Source organism: Protopterus annectens, chromosome 2.part2, assembly GCF_019279795.1.
Source record: "Protopterus annectens isolate FY-2018-M chromosome 2.part2, PAN1.0, whole genome shotgun sequence".
NCBI lineage: Eukaryota > Metazoa > Chordata > Ceratodontiformes > Protopteridae > Protopterus > Protopterus annectens.
The window spans coordinates 507,172,846-507,186,926 of NC_056730.1; the positions used below are offsets into that span (position 1 = coordinate 507,172,846).

Sequence of the window (14,081 nt, forward strand, 5' to 3'; positions counted from 1 at the left end):
CCTAGCTGGACCTGGCAAAGGCCTTGGACACTATTTCCTACTCAGGCATCATTGATAAACTCACCCAGCTGGAGATCAGCCTGTATAATGTCAGGTGGGTTGCAATCTGGCTCACCTATAGAATGCAAACAGTCAAAGTAGGTGACTCTACTTCCACCATTGTTCCACAGGCATCAGTGCTGGGGTCCTATTGTTTGGAATCTACTTTTCGGATGTACAGGCTAAAACAAAAGGCTTATGGGCTGACAAAGTTTGTTGTTGATTGTAAACTAGGTGCATTTATCGAGTCCCCAGATGATGTCATCATCCTACAAGAGGGACTTATACAGACAAATGACTGGTGCAAGAGTCATGGGCTAAAGCTCAATGCAAAAAAATGCATTATCTTCTTCAGCAAGGTTGACATCCCTGCAGATTACCACATTAATAACACCCTAAACATGCAATCAAGCTTAGTATGTGACATCAACAGGAGTTGCTGAAGAGACAGATATGTTTCTCAGAGGTTACCTCTCCTGTGGAACAAACTTCCAATTAAAGTGAAACAGAACCCCTTGATTGACTCTATTTAAGCTTAATTTGGATGACTGGATGGGAAACTGCAAAGTCACCCTGGGAGTTTTCACCTGTGTCCTTGTTGGACAGGGGCAGTAGTTGTTGACTTAGTCCCGCTTAATACCTTGATATTCTTGGGAACAAGGGTTGTACTTGTCTAGGCTTGTAAGGACCCTAGGGCCATTAGCCTAGTAACCTCCTATGATCCTGCGTACACAGATTGTAAAATTCTTCATCTAGCCTTATTTTACATCTGGCACGAAAAAACAAACAAAAAATTAACTTGTGGAATTCTTGACAGTAAACACTGGGTTTGGTCTCTCTTAATCGCTTTATTCAAATCTCACAGAGCAGTTCAATAAAAAGCTTATATTTACAATGGTGACCATTCTTTTCTTGTTAGCAAGGCCTAAACTTTCCATTATGAGCAGACCATCAGGCTTTATTTTTATGCAGTCTTCTATTGCAAGCTTCGTAAAGCTTATAAATGAAATAACATTGTCATGTAGGCTAATTATTGCAGTGTCTCTCCAAAGTATCTTGAGTTTTCTCTAACTTTGTGACTGCCTCTCATTGATTTTATACTGTGAGTATTTGCTTAACCATTTCTGACTTTTCATAAACAGATAAGCCACAGTATTGGAATTCACTTCGTGCCACACTTTGAAAAAGGATCTTGTACTTTTTATTTAAACATTAGCTATTATTGACCCAATGGCTCCACCCAGTGGCCAATAATAACCTTTAGTTTGAACCATTCTGTTTTCACTGCCTTGGAAACCCATTACTTTAGCAGTATCTTCAGAGCAAGTATTTCATTTTACACTTTATGTGGTGTAAATGCAGCTTTGCTTATTACTTCTCAAGCATTTTTCAACAGTTTGTTTTGCATTCTTGTCTTGGTGTTTCTGAGGTATTTTGAGATTTCATTGTGCCAACTGTTTTTTTATTACACTAGTAGCACATTTTCACTCCCATTCACCAGCATACAGATTATTTTTAATGCCCTTGTTTTTCTTTTGCACATCTGTGCAAGGTACCCTTTTTATGGCAACCAACAAGAGGAAACTCACAAACGCCATAAAAATCCAAACAGGCAGAATCTGTTTATTAACAAAATAGTGAGCACTTTCATCTTGCACAAGTCCAAAACATCATCAAACAGTGCCATTACTAACTGCCCCGTTTAAATAACATAATCAAACACATGATCAATGACATCTGCCTCATAAATATTCATAAATTACATCATAAACGGACTACCCCCTCCAAAGTGCTTAAATGATGTAATAAATCAAAATTTAAAACACATAATTCAATATAGAACCTTTAAAAGTATTTTCCTAAAACCTTTTGTGAACATATAAAACTGCAAATAAGATTCAGTTATTCTTATATAAATTTTAAATGCATTAATCATATATAATAAAACTTGTATCTTGAATACAGGCATATACAAGCACTGCTTACCCAGCTTAATGTAAAGCCGACAAGCCCGGTCTATACTTATGTATTTATTATATACTAGCAAAACTCACATACCAAAATAAATGAAGACTAAAAAAATAAATTTGTTAAAAATCATTGATGTAATAAATAATTTTGTGGAGAATGTCTTACTGGAAGCATATAACACAGTCTAACAATATTCTGTAAGACCTTGTCACCTTGATAAGAAAAAGGTAGTTAAACAACAAACTCTCTTCTGAGCTTCTTTTATCACTGCTGTTTTAATTTTCTTGAAAAAGAGAAAGGTAAGTGTGTGTGTGTGTGTGTGTGTGTGTGTGTGTGTGTGTGTGTGTGTGTGTGTGTGTGTGTGTGTGAGAGAGTGAGTGTGAAATATGTCAGAGCTTATTCCATGCTGACAGGCAGAAATTTAGTGCTGTGTACTTTTTTTTTCTTTTTTTCATGGATAGACCACTTAGAGTGAAGAGTAATTTGTATTTCTGGATCCAAAGAGTCTCATGTCCTGCTAAGGTTCTTTGTAGTTATAAAATTCTTGGTTGGTTGCATTTGAAATATTTCCACTGTAAATTATACTTGAGTACTTACAACACAGGCTCATGAAAGCAAATGTGTTTCTTGACTTTTGCAGATTTCAGTTTGGGCAAATATTTCTTCACTTCTGATGCCTTTTGAGTTTAGATGATGGGCAAATAAAATGGAGATATGAGTCTGACCTGACCTCCTTGAAGTCTGTATTCAGACTGAATTCACTAGAAAGCAAGTGCACTGAATGACATGCAGCTTTCCTGTAAGCAGTTCATTAACATTTTAAGATGGCTACCACATATTCTGTGATATAAACCTCTGTCCTCCCCCCATGCTTATCAAACCAGTCCCTTTTTTCTGTTGCCTGTTTTGTATTATCTGGCCTTACTGGGTGATACTGCTCACTTTCTCTTCTTTCCTTATCTTTTCTTTTTTTTATATAATTTTTTACCATGGCATAATCTGTTCACAAAATTAGCCACCTTTGTCAATCCAGATTCTCCTTTTACGACTTAAAATTTTAAGCCAAGATTCTTCCTTCTTCTGTCTTAAGTTCCCTTGTTCTCTATATGCATTTCTTATCTTCATCTTTCCTTAATGTCTTGTTCCATATCCTCATAGCATGTCTACCCAAGAGAATGTCTTCAGTTCTTGTTCCTTCTTGTAATACACATAAGTATGATTGGGTCTCCAATCATAACCCACGTGTGTGTTTGAGACATGGATGCCAAGAAATTCATCTCAAGAGCAACGCTTGGCAGGTAAATCTAGTCATCCTTGCTGAGAATGGATAGTGAAGAACAAGGAGATTTAAAGGCAACCCTGCCCTCCTTACTCGTATGTGCTAACCTTACCCCTACACATTACATTATTAAAAACACTTTCCATAAAAATAGCATTACCAAGATGGCACTTAATCTCACTTTTGTAGCTGGTGTTCATTAAACAGGAGATGTGTATGTATACACACACATATGTATACATGTATGTATATACCCCTTCAAGTGTGGTAGTGTTAAAATCGACCCCGTTTTCAGTGGAATGCTCTATCTATGGCTCTGTTTACTGATGAAGGCTGAAAAGCCATGTCACCTTTTGCTTGTTTGGTTTATCCTTTCCACAGCTTGCTGTGCTTCCATGTCCATTTTTGACCCACTGGTGAAAAAAAAACACTGATAATTTCTGGATAAAATAACTTGCATATTCGTCCATCCTCACTCATATTCTCTTATTGATGGCATAAATTTACTGCTTTACTTGATGTAAACTGTATAGTCATTTTCCATGAAACCTCTGGTGTCATTAACTTTCAGCATATTTCACCTTTGCCACATTTTACTTAGGAGCATCTCCTTCGTGGCAACCAAAAACTCTTGAGCTTCCCCTTTCCCTACAATGCACCAACCCTAATTACTCCAGATCTTGTTTGCCGCTCCAAGCAAATGACGTGGTCTTCCATCTCTCTTGAGCGTTAGTCAGATCCAAAACTACAAAATTCTCTTCTTCTCCATCTTTGGACTCACCAAGAAAGAGGTCTCATAAGGACCCAGTCTCAACCCTATATCTGGCAAAGGCAAAAATTTAAGATTCAGCTAAGGAAAAATTATCGGATCCGATGCCTCCTAATTCAGATCCTTTGAGGTCAACTCTTTTGGATCCGACTTTGTCAGATCCACTGCAATCCGAACCTGACTTTCAGACTGCCAAATTAATACCTAGAACAAGGTACTCTCTGTCATTGGATACTGTTCCTGACAGGGTACCTTCTTCATTCTTAGATTCAGGTCCCTGTCCATATACTCCACTTGTTTTTTTAGAAGCCTTACAGAAGAAGATGTGAAGAGACTGGTGAAGAAGATTCTCTTGGTGCAGAACCAGATTGGTGTTCCTTCAGCTCCTACCCTTCTGGATCAGGAGATGTTGTATATCTACTACTCCCCCTTTACAGTTTCCTCCTCTGACTGTTGTAGCTTCAGGGTTTTTGAATCCAAGTCATATAGATCTATCTGGCTCATATCCGAGGATAAATTTATCCTTGGATCCAATATCTTCTCTGAGGGCTCTGGTCCCATCAGATCCGAAGAGCTCCCGGAGCCTTGATCTTCTTATTGGATCTGAGGTGTTACATTTGACTCCGAAGCTTTTGGAGCCATCTCTGCACCTTGGAGCCTCGGCACTGGATAGCTCGGCTCTGGCTTCCACTTCTGAGGTTTTGCCCTTTGAGCAGGGGAGGTCTGCGATTCAGAAGCTTGTCTTCTTGGATCCGATGTCCTCTCTGACTCCGAGCTGCTGTACCTCCAAGGTTGCAAAGAGAGTGTTTTCTGCCTTGACAGTTTTGATGGCTCCATCCACTTGGATCCCAAGTCTTCTGCTACGAAGTCTCAGCGTTCAGAGCTTCACCATCTCCTTCCACAGGGACAGCCAGTACCAAAACCGTAGGCCCCTGCCCAGGGAATTGTAATCTCCTCTTCTGATACCTCTCCGGAGCACCCCACTGAGGCAGTTCCTAAGAAGAAGACATGTAACCAGAAATACTTAGACTCCCCAGAAGACTCCATCACTGAAGACACAGATTTCAATGAAGGTGAAGCATCCACATGATCACCTTCTAAAGATGTCTCCTTTGGAGACATCCTAGAGATCTTTAAACAGAGAGGTGGTCGGACGTCCAGCAGCCCGATGTCTGAGGAATCTATTCTCCTGGAGGTTTTTGGTACTGGACCCTCTACCTCTTGGGTGACTCGATGCACTGATTGACTTGATCTCACGGCAGACTGGGAAGGACCCCGAAAGTATAGAGCCCATTCTTCGCTGACTAGATAGGATAATGGCCCCACCTGCAGATAGGCAGTTTTGAGGAAAGGGACTATCAGTTGATGCCATGGTTGTTGTGGAAGCCACCAAGAAGGAAATAGCTGGAAAGTTCCACTGTCCACCCCCCCAACAGGAAGTCGCTGATGATAGACAGATTTGGGAAGCATGTCTATGCTTTAGTGATCTTTGGTTTGAGGTCTCTGAACTATTTGGCCCACTTTACTAGGCTACAGAGGGATTTGATCAAGGAGTTGTCAAATACACTTTCGGGTGCTGTTTCTGATGCAGTTTAGGCATCTGTTACTTCCCATCTGATTACCCTACAGCCCATATCCAATTCAGCCATGAGGTTGATCTCACATGTAGCAGAAGGAATCTCAAGGGCAGCAGGTTCAGGCGTTTCCATAAGGAGACGCACCTAGATGTGCCACTGTGAGTTTGTGGAGCCTTTCCCCATAGGGGGAATCCCGTAGGGAAGCTGTACTTCACAACTGCCCCCCCCCCCCATCTCCTTTATGCATATCCTCCCACTCCATTAATTCCCAGATTTCTTCAGAAAGCTGAAAGGTCGAAGAGCAAGGTCATTTTCATTGCCTCTTATTGGCCCCAACAAATTTGGTTTCACTTCCTTTGGCCTCACCTAATTCAGCCACCTTAGTTTCTGGATCCAACCCTGGACCTCCTATGTCAGCCAACAGGCATGATAAATCCAGGCATAGTAAATATCAGCCTGGCTGCCTGGTTTCTCTAGTTCCATTAATAGCCAGACAACCTGTGCTCTCTTCTCCTGTCTGTCATACTATTTTGTCCTCCCGTAAACCTTCCACGCAATAAATGGAAGAGATTTGTTTTTGGGCTCAGAAACGCAATATTGAACCTTTCACAGCCCCCATTCATAATATCTTTGATTTTTTACCGCATATTTTTGAAGAAGGAGCTTGTTCTTCTACTGTTAAACTACAATTAGCAGCGATTTCCAGTTTTCATGTTGGAATAAATGGTTCTTCTGTAGCGTCCTATAAGTTGAGCAAAGTATTTTTGAAAGGCGCTCTACTCTTAAGGCCCCTCAGTTTAAAGGTCCTACTCCTCCTTGGGACCTGAACCTTGTGCTGCAGTATCTTACACAGTCTTCCTTTGAACCCTCAGCTACATGTGAGCTTAAATATCTTTCATGGAAGACAATTTTCTTATGAGCCATTAACTCGGCCAGAAGAATTTCTGAAATCCAAGCATTGCGTTGAAAACCTCCATACTTGATTTTCCATATAGATAGACTTACCTTACATACCAACCCATCTTTTCTTCTAAAGGTGGTGTCAGAATCCAATTTAAATCAATCTGTTAACTGTATTATTTCCCAAATTTTGAAACAAGGGAGAATGAATACATGTTATATTTATTACTTGTTCATAGACAGTTGTGCTTTTACTTACATATGACTAAAAACATCCGAAATTCTGACCAGTTTGTTTCATATGCAGAACCAACTTTGGGTAAACCAGTTACCAAAGTTACTCTAGATGGATAACAAATTGCATTTCCTTTGTTTATAACAAATTTGGCATTGCTGTGACAAAACCTTTTCAAGCCCATTCAACCAGATCCATGGCACCTTCCTCACTTTTTCAGTCCAGAGTGTCCACGGCTGATATTTGTGCAGCAGCTACTTGGGCAACTCCCTATACCTTTACTACTCATACAAATTAGATCTGGTCTCCAGAGGAAGGGCATCTTTTGTTTCTGTGGTGCTCAGGAATATCCTTCCTTGAGTCCGCCTTGGAAATTAGGTAGCTGGAGACCCATCAGTTGAGGACAGAATGAAAATTGACAGTATCAGATAAAGAAGTTATGTACTCACCATGTTCCATCTGCGTTATCCATTTTCATTCAACTCTCCTCCCAACAACCCCCATTCTTAAGGCTTATGGAAGAATGAGTGTTTAGTGGATATATACGTACTTACTTTTTACATAAGGACCAGATATAGCTTTTCCATGATAATTTACATCTTTTACTTTCTACTAAGGCAGCAAACAGGATCTGAGGTAAATGGGGTTTGTGAATTGCGGGTAAGGGAGAAGCTTGAGAGGTTTTGGTTGCCATGAGCTTTAGCAACATCTGAGTCAGATCCGAGGAACTGGATCCGAACTCGGCAATTGAGGATGAATGAAAATGAGCAACACAGATTGAACATTATGGTGAATACATAACTTGTTTTGAAACTGTGGCTAAAACCTCATATAAATTAAGAAAATGTGTAGAAACTTTAGCTGTATATAACTTTAAAATGGCACTCACTAGTCAAAATTTAAAAAAAATGTATTCAGTGTGACTCTGTCATCTGAACAACTATTTTTTAGTAGAATTTATGTTGTTAACGGAATAGCAAACCCTAAGTCAGACATGCATGCTCTATTGACTATTATACCATGATCCCCCCAAAACGTGCACGCTGATTGGCCAGCGTGCCCGTTGTAAATCGAGTTATACTAATGGAAAAAGGTCCGGTCGCCCGGACTTTTTTCCATTAGTATAACTCGGTTTTTTAAAACACTGTCTCGCTATGTTAAATGGGTTTAACATAGCGAGACAGCTTTAAAATAAGCAACGGATCTCCGTTGCTTATTTTAAAGCTGTCTCGCTATGTTAAACCCATTTAACATAGCGAGACAGTGTTTAAAGTTAACGGAGAAAGCAAGATCTCCGTTGCTTTTTTTAGTGTCTCGCTATGTTAAATGAGTTTAACATAGTGAGACAGTTTTAAAATAAGCAACGGAGATGTCCGTTGCTTATTTTAAAACTGTCTCGCTATGGTAAACTCATTTAACATAGCGAGACACTAAAACAAAGCAACGGATATCTTGCTTCCTCCCGTGCTTTTGCTCACAGCTCTTTTGTACTGCGCAGGCGCCGCAGTACATCAGAACTGCCGCGATGCCAGACATCTGCGGAAGGGCAGTAAGCAGGCATTATACTATGCCATTATTTAAGAAAAGTAATAGTTTCTTTTCTTAAATAATGTCATGTATAATAGCAATAACTCACTTCTGGGTGTGGGTAATGCTAATTTACCACGGTTGGCTTTTTGGTCCTCGGGCCTCGGGACCAAACCACGCCAACCGTGGGTAAATTTAGCATTACCCACACCCAGGCGTGGGTTATTGCTATAATAATAAGCCTTCACCTAAGTATGTTTCTTTACATGCAGATAAGAAAAATGTTACCAGCAGAACTGGTTCATTTTAGATGATGTCCTATTAAATGTTGCAATATTCTTTACATGTGGGAAAGTCCTCTGCTCAGCGACCTGACATCCGACCAGTATGCAACAGCTTTTAGCTACTGCAGGTACGTGGGACGTCGCACATATGTTCTGACATCATCAGCCATAAAAGGACATCTGCATGTACACTCCTCAGAACTTTTCTGCCACCATTTGGAACGCTTGACTCGTACATCAGTCTGCTGTCTGAATCTGTTTGTTGCTGCCTAATTTCAGATCAGTGCCCCAGTGGGGATTTCTTTTTTTTTGCTACTGTTTTGTGTATTTAGTTCATGTCATCTAGGAAAGGCAAGTGTAGGTGTGGAAAGCAAATTCTACATAAAGATAGCTGCGACCTTTGTCTACTCTGCCTAAGCTCCAATCACGACCATCTCTCTTGTACCATTTGTCAAGCCTTTGTAAAACTTTGCATAGCCAACTTTCGGCTTTAAATCTCTATTTAGAGAATCGGAGGCTTAAACATCTGGCTAAAGACATTATGGAGGGTTCCGGGGTCCTTCGGCTGAGCCAACTTTGAAGAGGAAGGTTAGCAAACCTAGGCCTGAGTCCACTTTTGCTGTGTCCCTTGAGTTCAGTGAAGACCTGGTGTTGCATTCATAGGTCTGGTTCCTCGGTGGGTACCTTGTTGAAATCCACTAGAGAATCTGACCTGGGCACTTCGGCTGAGACAGTGTAGACGTCCGTTTTGGGCAGACAAAGGGGAACCATGGTTTGGTGTGCTTGAAGGCCCCGGGTACGCTCCTTCCACTTCTGCTAGGGATCTACTACAATGCACTCTGGACATTAGGCCTACATCAGGCTCCTCCACTTCACCTCATGGGGAAATGCATGTCAAGAAAAAGCAAAAAACTAGACATTCTCAGGTTCCTTCCTCCACTCAGTCGGATTGGGATGTGTTCTCTCAGGGTTTAATTAAGGCTCTGATGGCTTTGAAACCTTTTTTTTCTATACCTGTTCCTTCTTTTACTTCTGTTCAGAGGATTGGGAAACAGGTTCTCACTGCTGACAGTGATGACTCCTATTTGGATGAAGATTCTTTAGCATATTCCACTCAAATTACATCTGCTTTAGAGTATGCATCTCCAGAGGAGGAATCTAATGGGGGGATTCCCCAGTAGAGGAGATTTTTTTTGGGTGAAACAATTAACAAAACGAGGGAGTTTTTCAGATGGGACTGTTCCCAAATTTCTAAAGAGCAAAAAAAGGTATTATGACCTTTGGCAAATGGAAATTCCTTCTCTGTCTGCAGTTCTGCCAGCCTTCTTGGATACTTTTACTTCTTCCTCTAAGACTCCTGACTCGCAGACTCCTGCCTCCAAGTGTCCAGATAGATTTTACCAAGTGCCTGATGATTGCAAGTCCCTCTAGAAGTGTCCTTCAGCTGATCCAGCTGTTGTTTTGATAGCGTCTGACAAGTCTTCTTGTTTATCCCCTTTTGGTAAACTCCTTCCTTCTGATAAGGAGAGCAAAATTCTAGAGAGACTCGGTAAGAAGGTTTACATGTCCTGTACTTTAGCAATCCGAGCAATGAACTACCAAACCCATATGTCTAGGTATTCCTTTGCTCTACTTGCTCAGGCTTCACAGGCTCTTGCTCAATTACCAGATTATGAAGTTAAAACTCAGTTTTTGTCTCTTTTAGCACCATCTTCTTAAGTAGCTAGACATTCCATTAATTGCAACTGTGTTGCTGTTGAGGCATCCTCCAGGGCTGCTGCATCTGCTTCTTTTTTTAGGAGGCACTCCTGGTTGAGAATTCACCCATTACCAGATGACATTAAAGCCAAATTGCTAGATGTGCACCTCTGGAGAAGCCCGCTCTTTTTGGCTCTGCAGCTACAATTATATTTAAGACTCTGCAAGAAAAAGTAAAGGAACTTCAAGATTTGAAACACCTGTTTGTTTCTCCTGTTCCAAAGTTCCATAGGAATTTTCCCTGTTAAAACATCCTTTGTTAGGAGACCAGCTCACTTGTCTACTGCTTCTGGATCTGCTTCTTCGCCTAGGAAATCTGTTAGGAGGCCTCCTCAAACCAAGCCTACTGCTTTTACCCCCTCTACTCAGCAGCCTTTTCAAGCCAAACCCAGTTCTCTTTGACTACCAGCATCATCTCCCAAGTCTTACTCCTCTATCTCTTCGGCTTAATCTCTCTCTTCCAGCTTGTACAAAGATCACTCAGGATTCTTGGGTTCTATCTATTATCTGACAGGGTTAATTCATGACTTGGAAAACTCTTTCTCCTTTTATGGGAATCCCACAGCCCCCTTCAAGTCAACTGCATTGTTTCCAGAGGTTCTATCTCAACGTTTTTCTCAGGGCACAATTCAAAAGGTGCCACTGGATCAGAGAAGCAAGGGGTTTTACTAAAGGATATTTTGGTCCTCAGAAAAGATGGTCCTTGAAGACCAATCCTAGATCTTTCCCACTTAAACACTTTTCTAGAAGTTCTATCTTTCCGCATGCTGTCCTTACAAACTCTATTTTTCCTCTGATTTCTCCTCATTCTTTCATGACCTCTCTAGACATCAAAGATGCTTATTTACATATTCCCATCCATCTTCTGTATGGGAAATGTCTTTGTTTCTTGATGGGTTCTTTGCACTTTCAGTTCTCTCTTTTGCCTTTTGTTTTTTCCACTGCCCCAAGAGTATTCACAAAGTGCTTGTCCCCTGTGATTGTCTTTTTGAGAGTCCAGGGTATTCAGGTGTAACCATACCTGGACGATCTTCTCTTCCTGGCTTCTCTTTTAGACCAGTTGCCTCAAAACCTAAAGGTGGCTATTCGTCTCCTTCAAAGTCTAGGGTTCACCATAAATTTCAAAAATTCCTTTCTGAACCCATCCCAGGATTACATCTTCCTAGGGTGCAGGTTCAGGACTGACCTTGTGATGTTTTTTCATCCTTTGGACAAGGTGTAGTCCCTTGCTCCCTTTCTGGAGACCTTTCTACCTCTTCCATATATTGCAGCCAGGGTATTTCTGAGACTTCCGGGGTTCATGGCCTCCACATTTCCCATGCTGCCCTTTGCAAAACTCCACACAAGGAAATTTCAGTGGTTCTTGAAGTTAGTCTGGACACAGCATGCTCACCCGCTAGATTTTGTGATTCCTCTCCTTCCCTGACTAAAAACAGTGCATCTTTGGTGGATTCAACAGCTTTCTCTGAATCCTGGCCTTCCTCCTCTTCTGCCCCAGATGAGTCAACATCTCTTCACGGATGCCTCAGACACAGGCTGGGGAGCAACATTTGCTTCCAAGAAGGTTCAGGGTCTTTGAGCTCATATCAACATCAAAGAAATGAGGGCTCTCATTCTGGCTCTTTAGGCCTTTCATCCTGTTTTTCAACCAGGCCCTCTGAAAATATTTACATACAACACCACTGTTCTCTCGTACATATACGGGGGGGGGGGGGGGCAAGTCTTACATTCTTTGCAGGTTAGCGCTCTGGGCATGAGAATTGGCAGTTCAGTACAATACGACTCTTCCTGCGGTTTACATTCCTTCCACTGAAAATTCTGTGGCAGACACCCTAAGAAGGTCCATGACTCAATTCCACAAATGGATGCTTCACATAGATGTGTTTCTGGACTTGGTCCACTGGTGGGGTACTCCTCTTCTGGGTCTGCTTGCCTCCCCTCTGAAGAAACCACTTCCTTTATGTTTTGCCAGAGTCCCACATCCTCTGGATGTCCTTCAAGGATGCATCTGCAGTCCTTACAAATGGGTTGTCCTGTCGTCAGGCAGCCCTTCGGTCGGCCGGATTCCAAAGTCTGGGTCTGGCTTCGGCTGGTGTCGCACTCACCCGACGTCATCTCTGCCGGTCTTCGGGTATAAAGGCATCAGCCGACGCCATTTTCCTCAGTCTTTCTTGCCGCGTGGCGCCCGAAGCAGAAGCTGTTCGCAAGTGCCGGTCGGTCAGATCCAGAGATTACTACTACCGAATACTACTTCGAAGACTTCTAAAAAGCTAAGTACCCCGTTGGGGACTCTTTCTTGCCTCAGCCGATGTCAGAAAAAGTAAATAACTGTTTAACTTGTGGGAAACAAATACCTCATAAAGATTTCCACTCTTACTGTTTACCTTGTTTAGGCCCAGACCACGACGTAGCAGCTTGTTTAGCCTGTGCCTCCTTCAACCGACGAATGCTTAGGCGTTGGTCGGAGTTTGCTGAACAGCTTTTCGGCTCAGATTTTGCGTACATTATGCCGTCGGATCCTCCGACTACACAAATTGTTAAGAAACGCAAAGAGAAGGACCGACACTCGCGGTCCACGGTTTCGGCCGAAACCACGGTTAAGCAAACCGCGAGTGTCTCGGTTTCGGCCGAAACCGAGAAAACGGTTCAATCCTCAGCCGAATCCATGACTACTACCGAGGCCCCTTCTACTCTAGTTGAATCGGCCACTGAAGTTTTGCCTACTAATGTGGTTTCTCAAGAATTATCGGATACCATCCCTTTGGATGTCTCTACACCAGCACGTGGTGCTGCTAGGCCTCCTGCAGCCATGTCTATAAAGGCCTTTGCCAGGGCTAAAGCAGCCAAATCTGCTAAGTCTGTGCCTGCTAAGCCCCCCTCTCACAGGCCCAGCTCCAGTTCCCAAATGCTTACTCTGGCAGAGGATCTGATCTCTTTAATAAGGGGATCCCAATCTCACCCAGACAGGGCCTCTCAACCTCCAGAAAAAAGACCTAGAGCAGAGCACCCTGAGACAGTGTCCTCAGATGACTCTTCTGATGATACAGACAATACAGACCATCCTGAGGCTCCTTATTCTACATATGAAGATTCCGATGCTGAAGAATCAATTCCCTCTGCCTCTCCACCAGAGGAATTCTCCTTTGGGGAAACCTTACATGCCATGAGAGAGCAATTCCAATGGCAAGGACAAGATTTCTCAGATTCAAGAAAAAGGCTTAGGACCTTTTTACACTTACCACAACATAGGCCCTTAGCTATACCTCCAGTTCTCCCTGTAGTGGATGATGCTTTTAATGATGTTTGCACTGCTCCAGATACTTTACCTCCAGCCCCTACTAAACCCGATAGGTTTTACAGGGTCCCGGACACTCATCACCACTTATACAAGGCTCCGCTTGCAGATCCTGAGACTATTTCCCAGGGTCCTAAGGCAGTAGCTGCGACCTCAGCAAAAAAAACCCTCCCTTCTGATAGGGAATCCAGGTCATTAGAGAGAGGGGGTAAAAAAGTATACACCTCTGCTACTCTCTCAGCTAGAGCTTTGAACTGTCAGTTTCATATGATCCAATACCAAGAGTTTATGCTTGATCAGTTAACTAAGAAACTGTCTTCTGATGATCCCTTAGAAAAGAAATATGTTCTAGAAATGGTCAATAACATACAGCAGGTTAGTAACCATTCTTTAAAATGTGGCTATGATGCACTGGAGGCTTCATTTAGATCAGCCATGACTGGTACA

The 14,081-nt window shown here is 42.1% G+C and overlaps 1 protein-coding gene across 1 annotated transcript in view; it reads left to right on the forward strand.

Annotated features, from left to right (window-relative positions):
* Window positions 1-14,081, forward strand: part of HTRA2 (HtrA serine peptidase 2) — a 578,743-nt gene that overhangs the window by 175,637 nt on the left and 389,025 nt on the right. The window lies entirely within an intron of this gene.